This window comes from Giraffa tippelskirchi, chromosome 8 (assembly GCF_054371585.1).
Source record: "Giraffa tippelskirchi isolate mGirTip1 chromosome 8, T2T-mGirTip1v1.2.pri, whole genome shotgun sequence".
In the NCBI taxonomy this organism is placed as follows: domain Eukaryota; kingdom Metazoa; phylum Chordata; class Mammalia; order Artiodactyla; family Giraffidae; genus Giraffa; species Giraffa tippelskirchi.
This window is the reverse complement of record NC_137282.1, coordinates 7,857,502-7,872,410: the sequence shown is the minus strand read 5'-3', so window position 1 is coordinate 7,872,410 and position 14,909 is coordinate 7,857,502. Positions and strand designations below refer to the sequence as shown.

Sequence of the window (14,909 nt, the reverse complement as noted above, 5' to 3'; positions counted from 1 at the left end):
CATAAATTATTTGGCTTCCCTGGTGGCTCAGACAGTAAAGAATCTGCCTGTGATGTGGGAGACCTGGTTTTGATCCCTGGGTCAGAAAGATCCCTTGGGGAAGGGAATGGCTACCCACTCCAGTATTCTTGCCTGGAGAATCCCATGGACAGAGGAGCCTGGTGGGCTGCAGTCCAAGTACCTTATTAGGTTGTTTCTGGGGATCTTTGATTGAATTATTAGGTCAGTAATTCTTTCTAATAACAGACTAAGGAGTTTTTCTTTTCTCTCCTTTCAAAGTGGTTACATTTTTTTGACTCAGCAACTGCCATGAGATAAAGCTAATCCCAAATGACCTAACCATTCTCATTTTTAATGACACATCTGTGGGCTAGATATGACTGACTTTAGAAACAAAATTATTGTTGCCAGGGTGAAATACCCAAAGAAAGACTATTCCATCATCTTTCTTTGTATAGAAATGAAAATAGCCTTTGCCTGCTATCCTGAAGAACCAAATGCACTAGCCACTGGGCATTTCCTCTACTGGATATATAGTTACTGAGAGTTCAGGAGTTTAAAAGACAGTCTGTTCAATTCAGGGGCAGATGCAGGGTGTTCAAAGTCGGCCATCTCTGCTCCTGAATTGCTGAGATAACCCTGTGTTCTCTGTGTGCAACCAGAACATGGACCAGGCCTCACATACTGTGTGTGCGACACGTGACACAGACAGGACAGGACGGTGCACGCGCCCTCATGTCTGAGAAGTCAGTTTGTTCCAACCTAACGAGGTCTGAGGACTCGGTGACAACTTGCAAAATGCACCTGCCAGCTCCACCCTCTGTCTGCCGTGACAGGGCACACTGGACTCCGTGCCACACGGCCCGCACCTGAAGCAATGCTGACTCCCCTGCAGATGTGTAACTGAGAACAAACGCTGAGGAGGCCCCCGTTCCAGTCCTCAGAGCCGAGCTCCGAGGGCCTCCGGGCCGGGCCCAGGCCAGACACAGCCTCTCTGGGGACAGCGGCACACTCCCGCTGCGACACTTTCTAGGCAGCCTTGACAGACCATGTCCTCAGGAAACCCTTCCTTCACTCTGATCGCAGACAGCGCTGATTGTCCCAAACGCCATACAGCATGTAACGAACGGACAGATATCCTCTCCGGAGTTTCTGCTTTCCACCCCAGACAACTCCTCCAAGCAAATCACACAGGAAGGATGGACAAAAGGGCAAAGACCATGAACTTGAGATGCATCTGTATTACGCGCAAGATGGAGGGAGGGGAGGGACGCTTAGGAGGGAGCATCTGGACTGGGGAGGCCCGAACGGCAAGCCATCCGACTCCTGGTCATTCATCACATGGAGGGAGGCAGGGCACCTGTGGCCTTGGACGCTACGATGGAATGATTCACTGTTTATTTGCATGAAGCGCCTACTATGTGTCTGGCTGGTTGTATGCTGCAGATATAAAACAACAGGGTAAACAGGCCCCCATCCCCCGACTCCAGGGAGACCCACTAACACAATATATTGAGGTGCCCCTGTCTCTAGCCTCCAGGCGTCAGGTGGAAGTCCCCGTGCAGGCGTGGGTCAGCGTTCCCGCAGCGCAAGGGACAGAGGTGGGGGAGTAGGGTAGGGTCACACTCCCTCCTCAGCCTCCCTGCTTCTGAAAGGAGGAGGAGACCCCCCCCCCACATAGGGTCTGTCACAGCAGCCTGTGACGTGGAGGGGCCACAGGCTAACACCAAGGGGCCCCCATTTTCACCGCTGCTCAAACTTGCCCACTGGTGGCTGCTGCAAAGCCCCGAGGAGAGGAGACACTCTGTTTAATGACGTGCTGTACAGAGCAGAGATGGTGACACCTGCCGACACAGCAGGACTTCATCGGCCTTTCACTTGCTCTTCACTGGACATGGGCAGTGTCTTAACTACTGAGCTCACAAAAGTCATTGCAAAATTCTCCTGGTTAATTATTAGTCTTCTCGAAGTGACAGGAAATGCAAAGCAGAGGGAAGGTTGGCGGGGACTCAGACAAGCCGTTTAACTCCTGACATCGGACGGAATACTGAAAACCCTGCAAAGACCCAGGTTTTGACGGCTTCAAGAAAACAGCTTACCTTTTCCAGTACCCCAACTCCCCATTTTATTCTACTCTGCACCTTGTTCAGGGCTCCTCCAACTTCATCTGAATCACTTGGGGAGTGAGTTAAAACACAGATTGCTGGGCTCTCCCACCTCCCCATAGTTTCTGAATCAACGGGTCTTGGGTGGGGCCTGAGAAGGTACATTTTGCACAAGCTCCCAGGTGAGGCTAAAGCTGGCTGCACCGTGAGAACCACGGTTCTACCCTAACCGTCACTGGACCAAACCCTTACATCCTCAAGAGAACTGGACACCAGTTGGCCTCTGTCCCCTGGTCCTGGAATACAGACACCGGAATAACAATTCAAGAGACCCCCTGGTCATTTTTTTTCCCCTCCTGGCTAAATAATAGAAGTTCCTAACATCTTTTATAGGCATCATTTTTCAACCCTTTACTCATTTCTGAGGTTCTCTCTCGAGCTCTCTCTGAAGCCCTTTTAGCTGTGGGGCTGTGAACTAGGCCTGGAGCCTTAGTCAGAGATGGGATGAGGTTGAACATAAAGGGAAAATGACTCACACCACATCCTCCTGGGTATTAATCTCTAGCACCCGCGCCTGCCTTATGAGTGCCCTCTGATTCATGCCATTCTGTCTCCTTTATGGGCTGCAGTAACACCGGGCTGACCTTCGGAAACGCCTTTCTTCCAAGAAGCTCAAAGCCCTTCTCTAACTAATGTAACAGTTGACCCAACATCCCCAACTATGCGAAGTCACCTGTTCAATTGTGTATCGGTTTTTAAGAGGGAGAGAAAGTCTGGAACCCAAATATCAGATTTCTACCCAAATATCACTGTATGGAGAAAGATGCTTCTTACATTTATAATATGTTTGAACGTGTAGGCCGTTCATGCATAGGCTAGATGGTGCTCTGGATGTTTCTGGGGGTAATAATGGAGCTAACAGGGGCTTCCAGGTGGCTCAGTGGTAAAGAACCCACCTGCCAATGAAGGAAGTGCAGGAGATGCAGGTTCAATCCCTGGGTTGGGAAGATCCCCTGGAGGAGAAAATAGCAACCCACTCCAGAATTCTTGCCTGGAAAATCCCAGGGACAGAGGAGCCTGGTGGGCCACAGTCTATGAGGGCACAAAGAGTTGGACACAACTGAGCAACTGAGCACACACGTGGTATCGAGCTGCCTCCCCTATAGATGAATAATAGGTGCTTTCCAGGTGCAGGAGAAACTCCTGATCCCCTTCCCTGGGTGGGCCTCGTCACAGTGACCCTGGGCTGTGGACCAGGCCCTGGGGGCCTCTCACCTCCATCACTTCCCCAGCTGCAGGAAGCGACGGCGGAGCAGGGCCCGGCGGCACTGCTGGCTGCCCGACCCCTAAGGGCCAGAGCCCAGGTGGACTGAGAGCGCCCACGGGCCACCCAGCCCCCCGGCCCACCTGCTTTCCTTTTCTTCCTCTCTCCCTGGCTCTGCCAGTTCATTCAGTGTTAAGTCGGGCCCGGGCTCTGCGTCCCGCCTAACACGAGCACGTGGGCTCCTGGAGTATAGGAACTATGCTTTCTTTGTGCATTGTATGGCTCTGGGGGTGCCTCGTACATGCTAAATAACAACAGCCTCTCAGCGTGTCCAGGAGCTCTTGGCATTCCTGCCGGGGCCCAGATCCTATTACCATACCCTTGTGCCCGAGACCCACAGTGCGGAAGGCACCCTCTGCTCACTGCTCCTTTCATGCCAGATGAAACAGTGGAAAACTCAGTGGATCAAGTCCTATTCCTGCAAGATTTCCTTCTGAAAGAGAACATTCTAGGAGTGTGATCACTGAGCACCTGCATTAGGCTCCCAATCATTTCAGTTCCCTTCTGGCCATGCTGACAGAGCAGAAGGCTCTTCTCTAGGAATGAAATCCCAGGAAAAGCAATCTCCTGTGATCGGGAGTCGTCAGAGACTCTGGGGCTGGGACTATTTTAAGATGGGGAGGCTGAGGACAGGAGGGCAGGTGGCCAGGGAGAGCAGCTTAAGCAGGGCTGGAGGACACACGTGCACAGCTAAGTGCAGGGGGCGATGGGCAGCACAGGCGAGTCTGACACACGGCTACACACGGTTGGAGCCGTGGGCTTCAGGTTCCTTCCCCAAGCCACAAAGCTGCCCGAGTTTCTCAGCATCTGAACCTCCTGCTGGTGACTGTGAGTTGAGCTCACTGTGATTTTTCATGGCCAAGGTCACGGTCAAGGTCACAAGTAGTCAGAAGTCTCTTCCCGGGAGGGCACTGAGACCCCCGTCCCTTCCCGGGAGACCCCTTCCTTTCCCGGGCACCGGAGGGTCTCCGCTCCAGCAAACCCTCCTGACTCCCACGGCGACACTGACATCACCGCCTCTCCTAGTTCACTCTCATGGCACATAAATCACGAAAACAAACACTCAGAAAGTGTTTACGAGCATTTTAGCAACTCCTCCTAAAAGAACATATGCTTCCTCATAGTAAAAACACCTTGGGACACATCCTTCTGTTAAATTTAAAAGAATGGACACATCTTACACGGCTTTTTTTTTTTGCAGGACTGAACTATGCAGTTGAGAGGCTAAGTAACAGCTTGAGGAGGATCTAACCCCAACCACAGTACACCTCTAAAAACACCCCACTGAGATTCTGATGGTACTTCATTAACAGTTAAAAGAAAGAATAAGAACAGTTACTTTCTGTGCATAAAAGTGTATATTCCAAAGGAAATCCTGGAACAAAGTCCCTTCAACTGCTGAAGATGACATTACAGACTTTTCTGTTATAATTACAATGAATCCGGATGGCAAATTTCTCTTCTGCTCAATAAAAAGATTTCAGTTTAAAAAAAAAAAGTTTCCTTCCAAAAATAGACCAAGACCTCAGTTCTATTTTCCCGTCTTACATTCTTTTCCTACTAAATGTACCCTGAAACATTTCCTTTCATTGTTGGCACCTTGGGTTGTTGGGATTTAAAATCGGACAATACACAGTGAAAAAGAAGTCTTTAAATAAAGCTTTCCAAATGGAAAAAGGCATCTGAGGGTATGCCTTCTTCTGGGCCCAGAGGATGGAACCCTGACGCCTGGGAGCATTACAACTGTTTCATTAAAATCGACATTCCCAGAGTGGGGGAGGGAATATACATGTTAATTGATAAAGGAATTCCTGCCAGACTCTGTGTTATAAGCAAGTTGTTTGGCATGAAGTCAGCGTCTTGTGAATTAAAACGCATTTCGAACCAAGCCAGGTGATTCAGACGTAATTAAAATGATTCTACATTAAAATTTTTAGTTTTCCTCAGTCCAAACTTAAGTTGGCAATGACTTTGAATTAAGAGCAGTTGAGATTAGGGAATTTCCTGACCTTTGGTTAATTCTGATCCCTAACTCAATCTTCAAGAGGATAATTTCAATTACTTTTCCAAAGGCTTCCTCTTAAATTTATTTTATTTTTTAAGGGCTTCTGTTTAGACACGGGTCTATTTTTAGGCACTAAATCCTCCTTTAACAACAACTATCTACACATTTCACAAAATTACATTTGACACTCCCATTATATCTGTACATAAACCTGTAGCTCACAGTAGGTATAACAGGAGTCCAATTTCAACATTTTCCCCCTCTAAGAGTTAAGTCACCACTGAGAATAAAGCTCATGACACACCATTCCATTAATCAAATATTTTAACAGATAAAGTATGCAACAATGCACCGGTTGCTTTTGCAAAGATAAAAATAGTAAGAATCAAATACTTTCTCTTGGGAAAATCAAGTGAGGCAGGTTTCCAGCAGTGAGATACGTTTAAGGAAAAACCTCTGGCCACCATTCTTAGAAGCCTCTAGAGCACTCAGCCCCGAGTTCTCCGTTTTCCCAAGAGATAAGAGAATGACAATGGAGAGCAACATGAGGGAGCACGTAAGGCAAAAATAACAAGGAGAAATCTTTCAGATTTCTGAAAGATTCAGCCGGTACTTACAAGAACTTTCAAAGGAAATGGGGACTGCAATCCTTCAGAGACCGCTCTCCGGATCGCCAACACAGTCTGAGTCTAAAATAGGCTTCTCTCACACTGGCCGAGAAGTCACATTTCAGCTTACTAACTTCTACTCGGGTAAACAGTTTTACAACTCATAGAACAAACCCCCGGCTAAAATTAACCGCACCGGCGCAGCCCGCAGGAACTCGCTGATCTGCATCATACGCGCTGGGATTTATTCACTGGGACAACATCGGTGTCCTCTTAATGGGAGCTCTGGCCAAGGGGCGTGCCCTGCGAACAATACAGAGCATCGTGATTATGCTAATTACTGAATTCGGTCCCCTGGTGCTATCTCCTTCCTCGCTGTTTTCACAAGTGCCGGCCCACGGAGAGGGTGAGCTCTTTTTCAGCACAGGCACTCACTGGATTTTTCAGCTCTTTCAAATCAGACAAAACTTTGGCAACAAGGTGGCAGTGCTGTGTGCTCTTCACAAGAAAAAAAAAAAAACAAGTCAAGGGACATTCAGCCAGATTATTTACACAGCACGATCAGACCTGGTACTGCTGTTTGGTCACTTAAGTTGTGTTCAACTCTTTTGTGACCCCGGTGGACTGCAGCCCTCCAGGCTCCTCTGTCCATGGGATTTCCCCAGGCAAGAATACTGGAGTGGGTTGCCATTTCCTTCTCCAGGGGATCCTCCCCATCCAGAGATGGAACCTGCGTCTCGTGCATTGGCAGGCAGATGCTTTACCACTGAGCCACCAGGGAAGCCCAGATCTGGTACTATGTGAAACTGAACAGGCATCAAGGGCACATAGCAATAAGTCTACCAACAAAGAACCTTAAACGAAAGCTTTTTTTTTTCTTGCTATATAATGAACTAATTTCATTTATTTGCTCTCTGGCTTTGTCTTCTGCACCTCCCAAGGAGTTGCTATGAGGATGCAGGTTTACTAAATAGATTACAACTGAGAATAAACATCTCAAATATTTGCAAAAGGCATCATCCTTAGCAAGAAGCATTTTGAAGTGCATTTAACTGCCTGGCTGGCTAGAACTGGTCAACTGTCCTTTATAGGTGATAGACCATCTATAAATCCTGTTGAAGCTCAAGTTGACAGTTAAAGACCCCAAGTACACAGCTGATATTAAAAAGAAAATTAGAGGTGACATGGAACTTTCTTTGAAAAATACAAACTGCCTTAGTAAGTACAACCTGGGTCAAGGACACCAAACTCCTTAATATCTACTCAAGATGGTTCACACTAGTTTGTTGTAGATATTTTAGTTCTTATAATATATTTTGCTCTTATTGGGTACTTCATGAGAGATATCAAGGCATGAATGTCAATCAAATCTCCGAACATCTCTGGGAGATGTCATTTTTCCATTTTGTTTTTTAAACATTTGGGCAAACAGGGAAATTCAACGGCTTATTTCACGCTTTTCACTAAATCAACATGGGATTATTCCACCCCGCCTCCTAACCACTCCATGGCATGTCTTCCATATTAACTATTTAGCTATAATCCTGCAAATCTTGTCAGAGCTGTTCGTTTTTCTAATTTTAAAATGTCATATGTCAGTTTAGATTTCAGGAGATTTATTCTGCTCAGCTCCCCAAATCCCAGGTCAGCTGTGGTACAGGCAGGTGACATGGAACCACAAGACTTGACCCTGTCCTTACAAAGCACCAGCACATGTGGCCTGCCACCCGAAGTGGCGAAAGGGCTTGGTTTTCACTGGCATGAGCACAATCCTCCTGGCTGTTTACAAAAACTGTGGGCTGCCAGTCCGGGTGTTTCCACCCCCAGAGCCCAGCTTTAGGCAGCAGCAGCCAGGACTTGCTCACCCCCTACGAGATGGTAGCTGTCTGGACTCATCAACCACCCCAACCCGAGTCCCCGCAGTGGGCACCCCACCCCGAGCCCAGAGGAAAGAAGTTGGTACTTATCAAAGATGGCTGACCGCGGATGAATACGATCAATTCTCCGTGATCCACAGCGAACTTACTCTGGAATTCTCAACACCAAAGGAGGACATCGTGAGGCTATTTTTGATACCGTGATCCTTAACTTACTATGTCATAGTGCAGTCAAAGAGTTTCTAAGCCAAATAGTACTTCTTCCCTCAACAAACAAAAAAGCCACTAGACCATAAGCACCTATGCATCGAATCTGGCATCAGAGAGAAACAAGATAGTGGATCAGTGGATCCCACACTCCTGACGCTGAAGGCAGGGGACGCTGAGCAGTGCGCCAGTTCTTCACACGTCAAATATGCTGAGTGTGACTACACTGTTTCTTTCAACAGTGGCCACACCTGTCCCAAGATCCAAGAACTAAAACATTCCAAAGAAAATAGTTTATCTTCCAGTGTACATGAGTCACCCTGCTGTTTCCTTTTCACTAGCAACAAGAATGTAGGAGTCAACTGTACTCTGTCCTGGGTATACCTATGACAGGAGGGAGAAACGTCTGTGCATCATTTAAAAGCAAGGGAAAGCCTTCCTGTTTGAGGTCACACACGGTGGGGAGTGTGATCTGTGAGGGGAGGTGATCTGTGGGTCTCCAGTCCAGCAAATCCAAGAAATCAAAACAAAAACTCACATTAATGAACTGACCTGGATAAGGACTCTCTGGAGCAGCTACTTCTATAATTCAAAAATTTCCAGTCACATTAAAAAAGTAAAAATAAGCCGGTGAAATTAATTTTAATAATATTTTTTATTGAACTCAATATATCCAAGATACAGTCATTTCAACATGTCATCAATATAGCACACCTGAAACTAACACACATCATAAATCAATTATACTCCAATATAAAACATAGAAAAAAAACAGGTAATGAATATAAAAACTGCCAATGAGAGGGTGGGAGAAAGGGAAAGCTGAGGAACTCAAACAAACTGAGATGGGAGGAAAATGACTTAGAAAAGAGAAAGAAAGGGCTAAAAGGAGGACAGACGGATGAAAAGGAGGAGAAATGAAAGGCAGACAGTCTGTCCCTGGGCACGGAATCCAGGTATGGAATCGGGTAACAAACACTGGAACGTTCCCACCCTGGGACCTAGTGCTGAGGACATAGGAGAGAGGAAAGACGAGGTCTCCGCGTCGTCCAGGAGCGCGCGTCTCGGTGAGACTGACAGACCCCTACTCCCCACTCGGCACACACGCGGGTCTGGTGAACGTGAGGACGCAGCCGTGTGCCGCGTACTCGGGGAGCGCACGAGACAGGGGGCACAGCTCCATTTTTAAATGATGGTGATTGCTCATGAATGTAGATCAATTTCTTTATTCAAGTATAGTTGATTTACAATGTGTGTTCGTTTCAGGTGTTCAGCAGTGTGATTCAGTGATAACATATTCTTTTTCAGATTCTCTTCCCAGATAGGATATTAGAAGATATTGGGCATAGTTCTCTGTGCTAATATATAGTAGGTCTCTGTTATCTATTTTGTATATATGTGTATATATTTATATGGTATGTACATGCTACTCCCAAAGTTCTGATTTATCCTTCTCCCCTAAAATTTTAAATATATGTCTTAGGCTATCTCCGGATTCTTTTATTTTAAAATCTACGGGAGTCACAGATGGATTAATTATTATAACATATTTTTAAAAAGGACAGCTGGAGCCATCACGAAAGTTTCTTCTCTGAGGTATTCAACATCTTCAAATTAAACCTGGTGATTTAGTCCAACTAGTGAAGGGACAGGGTGGGAAAGAAGCAGGAAAGGGGGAAAATTCACATTTCATGGCCAAGTTTTTCAGAGGATGGCATGAAGGGTAGTCAATGGCTTCGTGCTCAAAAAAACCCCCAAAACCCATCACCAGTCCACTGGGGAGAAAGTCAGAAAGATCTGAGTTCAAAAGGCAGCTCCTAACCCACACACTTGACCTTGGGCACCACTCTGACCTTGGGCAATTCTGTTGACCTGTGTGAGTCCACCTCCCCACCCACCCAGTAAAACAGGGGTGGCAATGCGACATCAAGGGACGGTGAGGACTCCAGCTGCAGGGCACCCGGAGGCACGCGTTCCCCGTAAACTGCTGCCTTTATGCCCAACAGCCTCCAACTGGGACATTACTGAGGGAGGGTGAGAGGCTTCCTGCTTTGATAGTTCAAAGCTTCAAAGAATAAAAGGTTGAAAGGGGCTCCAAATAATCGTGAAGCGCTGCAGGGAAGCCAGGGCCTGTAAACTCGGCTCTGAAAACTCTGTGGCCTGGGCAGCCGGCTCAGGTCTCCTCTACTCCAGCAGCGTGTGCTGGGAGCCGAGGGCTGGCTCAGAGCCGAGGGACGCTGACCGACAGTTTGCACAAGTTCCGTGTCTGGGAGATGCGGCGGTAATAACCCCCCATCAGCTCCCACTTCCCTGGACTCACACCCCGGGGGAACCCCTGCCCACACTGACTCTGGGCTTGGTCTGCGGGGCAACAGTAAACATAACCCAGAGACTTTGGTGCAGGCCCGGCGTGGGGGAGCCGGCTCCCCTCCGGCTGTACTTCAGGGCTCTGAGACCACCACTGGACGCCAGCTTAACCTTCTGAGGGTAAGACCACGTGGGGCACAGACTTGCCATCTGCACTGAAGCCCCATCCCAGCCAGCCCGACGGTGGCCCCCACAGGCTCAGAGGCCACCGCAGGCCAGGCGGCCCCAGTCAGGCTGCCGGCTCACTTCAGAGACCAACTGGCTAGCTCCAAGCAGAAAAGTCACCCAGGGGACCCACGGAGCTGGGAGACTTCAGGTTTGCTTTTTCCAGCTGCTAGAATTAGGAGGCCTGTTATACAGCAAAAGCTCACAGATACACAATCTTCAAACGGTCTGTAACAGTCCATCCCTCTAGGACTAATCTGTATCTATCTTACTCTTAAAAATTGCACAATTCTCTTTTTTAAAAAAACCCACAATTCTGATTACTACAATTACTTTGTCATATCCACCAGCACGTTAATCAAACTAAAATGAAACAGTGATACGGTCTGAATGTAAAACTGTTAAAATGGTTAAGTCTAAGCTTTATCTGTTTCACCCTATAATTAGAAACAAATATTAGGTTGGTCAAAAAGGTCGTTCAGGTTTTCCTGTTTCCTTTTATAGGGAAGCCCGAACAAACTTTTTGGCCAAACTAATCTATGTGGCCTTCAAGACTACAGCTCTCTGCTAAAGAAATGACTTCTCGGGCTTCCGTGGTGGCTCCATGGTAAAAAAAAAAATCTGCCTGCCAATGTAGGAGACCCGGGTTCGATCCCTGGTCTGGGAAGATCCCACATGCCGAGGTGCAGCTAAGCCCTCACACCCCAGCTACTGAGCCTGCCAATACCCTAGAGTGTGGGAGCCGCAACTCCTGAAGCCCGGGCTCAGCAACACGAGAAGCCACACAATGAGAAGGCCACGCATCGCAACCAGAGAAAGCCCGTGCACAGCCACGAAGACCCAGTACAGCCAAAAATAAATAAACAAATAAAAAAAATTTTTTTGAAAGATGACCATCTGTCCTGGCCTTCAGACTGATTACATGGGTATAGTTCACGGCTGTTCGGTTCAGTCGCTCAGTTCTGTCCGACTCTTTGCGACCGCATGGACTGCAACACGCCACGTTCACGGCTGTTCAGTCCATCTTAATACTTCAGAAATGGATTAAGAGTACCATTTACGCACATGTGAGCAGAGAAAACAGATTCAAAGAACAAACCACTTTTTCTTCTGCACTTTTGTAAGCTAAAAATATATATACACATAGTAGCCAGTTCTTCAAGACAGTTCTTTAAGACTTTGATAAACAGCTAATTCTGCATAATTTATAACAATTATATCAGGACTATAAAAATAAAGGCAGCATTATTACTGTTGCTGTTTGAATACTTATTTTAGACAGTTGATCTTTTAAGTATCTTAGAAGTTCACGGGGAAAATTTATCCTCATCATGCATTCCTAAGAGTCATCCATTTAACAGACACTTGCTAAACAACTGCTTCTTGCCATTTTGAAACTCCCAAGCATTAACAAGATTTGAACAAACGGCAGGATGCCCAAGATTGTAGCAGAGCATGGTGTTAGTAACAGTGCTGCCTTCAAGAGGCTTATAATCTGATAGAAGGCATGACGGCATATATATAAACTTTCCACCATATAAAAGGGTAATCACTAAGCATCCCAAAGGGTAAAAATCCATTCCAACAGGAATCTTCTGGTGGGGTTAGTCAAGAAGGCACCTTGGAGAAAGTAACATGTGAATTTGCCTGCTGATAAGCTTTCAACAGCAAAAGAAGTGGAAAGAACATTATACAGAACCAACAACATGTGCAAAGTTGGAGAAAAAGGAACACTAAGATGCATGTCTGTACCATGTATGTCTGGGAAATGGATTTCAGCTCTGTCAATTAGCAGCTGATTAGACCACTGATAAAGTTGCTTCCTTTCTCCAAATCAAAGCTGTCAAGTGTCCAATGAGAGTATGCAGTCCAGAGCAAGACTGCCCAGGCTTCTTCTAGTTTCATCACTTCTAGTTTCAAGTTGTTGACTCTGGGCAATTACTCTCTCTGTGCCTCAGTTTCATCATCTTTAAAATGAGTATAACAATATACAAACTCCATAGGGTGACTATGAAGATTAGATGGGTTTATATTTGTAAAGAATGCAGAACAGTGCCTGTTGCTTAATATATACATGAAGTCGTTCAGTCGTGTCCGACTCTTTGTGACCCCATGGACTGTAGCCTACCAGGCTCCTCCATCCATGGGATTTTCCAGGCAAGGGTACTGGAGTGGGTTGCCATTTCCTTCTCCAAACATTCTGTTAAATAAACAAACTCACACGTTTATGCATACATAGCGAGATAGGTAGACAGATGTGCATGAATATAGAAATACAGATATAGCTATATCATCAAGGACAGAACCTGGTATGTACTAGATGCTAGATTCTTATATATATATATTCTTCCCTTTGAAGTTCACAGACACTGTACTAGAACACAGGGTCATATATGCCCCAATATTAGCCTCCACTCAGTTAAAAGATTGGAGACTGTCCTTCCCCCTTTCTCTTGAGGCAACAATTCTGCCTGGGAGACGCCAGGCTTACTAAACTGCTAGACAGACATAGCATGGCTGTCAGACTCAAACAAAGCTGCACTAATGTCTCATGTAATAAAAACACTTTCAATGGAAAAACAAACATAGGCTTATTAAGTACAATCTGAACCTCTATAATTTATTAGCATTCAAGCTAATACAAAACAAGAAACCTTAAATATACTGCAATCTAAGATATCAGGGGGGAAACAAAAGCCCTGAAAGACAAGATTTTAAGCCATGTGATTCAAAAGGTGGGTTAACAAAATCTTAACTAATTCCAGCCTAATTTGGCTTCAAGCAGTTCTATATCCAAACTGAAAAATTTTTAACTGAAGTTTTATTACATGAATCTATTAAATATGAAGCTGAATTTCCAGTTTTTAAGATGAAAATACTAAAGATAGTTGACAGATTATACTAAAAGTACTTGAAAATATTCTGCTACATTGAAATAAGTAAACATTTCCTGCAATCTTATACTATTTGCTTGGAGACCTCTTTTTCACAGATAATGTATAGGTAAAAACTTCACCTACCACAAATCAAACTGCATTGGTGAACAGAATTTGAATTAACAAGTTATCTTGAACTCCTTAATGATAAATGCAGCTTTCTCAGTTTACTCCATCCAATTATAAGAAAACTGTTAAGAATCGGGCAACAAGCTACTAACTTCCAAAATCTTTTGGTATATTATCAGTTAATATTTATTTCTGTTTCAATCCACAAGCAATTGAATCTGTTTCAGAAGCATCTACAACTTTTTTTAGAGTAAGGGTTACCCTACTTTCTAACTTGAAATTTAAGACTTTCTGAGGAAAAGAGGGTTGCAGGCAAGTTCTTTTTAATAAGAGTTACCTTTCTGGGTTCATTTGAATCCCAACTTCACTACCTGCTAACTGGGCCACCACAGGCAAGTTAACAGATGTTTGTCGTACAAATCAGTTAATGCACATACAACGCTCAGAACAGTACTTGGCACAGATTTTTAAAAATATATATTTTACCTACATAAAATAATAAGGAAGGGGAAATTGTGTTTGAACCACCTGTACATAGTAGAGAATCTATCCTACTTTGGGACTCTTAAGTTTTTAGAGGAAATTTGCAGGGTAAAGCTGAAAGGACCCTCATTAACAGCAGTCCAAAGCCGCAATGTTTTACTAATAATAATTTCAAGTAAGTGCTCAGGGTTCCTATATTCTATTCTCAAGCCGCCAAGCCCTCCTAAAATGCCCAAGTGTGTGGGAAAACACAACACTTGGTACCAGTTTACCAAGCGAGTTGGGAAATCAAGAATTTACTTTCTAATTTTTAATACTTTTGTTGTAAATAGATGCAGTCCATTCCCAACTAGCCACCCTGAGAAGTGGTCACTTTGGTAATAAGCGGTTCAAAATCAACCTCAAATTACAGGAGCTGAAATATTTGTAAGAGATTCTAACTTCACTTGGCTACAAGAATCCAGCAGGTAGCTGGTTTCTATAGGAGGAGCAGAGGCTCTCTCTTGAGACAGATGTACGTGATTCTGTCTCAAGCATTGTATATTTCATTTTAACAAACGCTCCCAGGAAGGCTCATTTTTCAAAATATTAGTGATAAGCAAAGAAGGACTAACAACTCAGCTCTCAGAACTGTAACAGCCCAGTAATTATAATAATCCAAGAGGGCTGTTCTCTGAAACACAGAGACCAGCTTCTTTACAGAGACCCTGGTTCACACAAGGAAGGGTGGACAAGCAGTACTGGGGTATCTGTGGTTATTGCA

At 45.3% G+C, this 14,909-nt stretch overlaps 1 protein-coding gene across 2 annotated transcripts in view; it reads right to left on the bottom strand.

Annotated features, from left to right (window-relative positions):
• Nucleotides 1–14,909, bottom strand: part of SLC20A2 (solute carrier family 20 member 2) — a 106,125-nt gene that overhangs the window by 67,967 nt on the left and 23,249 nt on the right. Inside the window, exon 1 of one of the 2 annotated variants that reach the window (XM_081519147.1) lies at nt 6,052–6,146. The exons of the other annotated variant lie outside the window; for it this stretch is intronic. The gene's annotated coding sequence lies outside the window, so the exon portion shown is untranslated. Of the gene's footprint in view, nt 1–6,051; nt 6,147–14,909 lie in introns of those variants that run through there. 2 annotated transcript variants of the gene reach the window in all.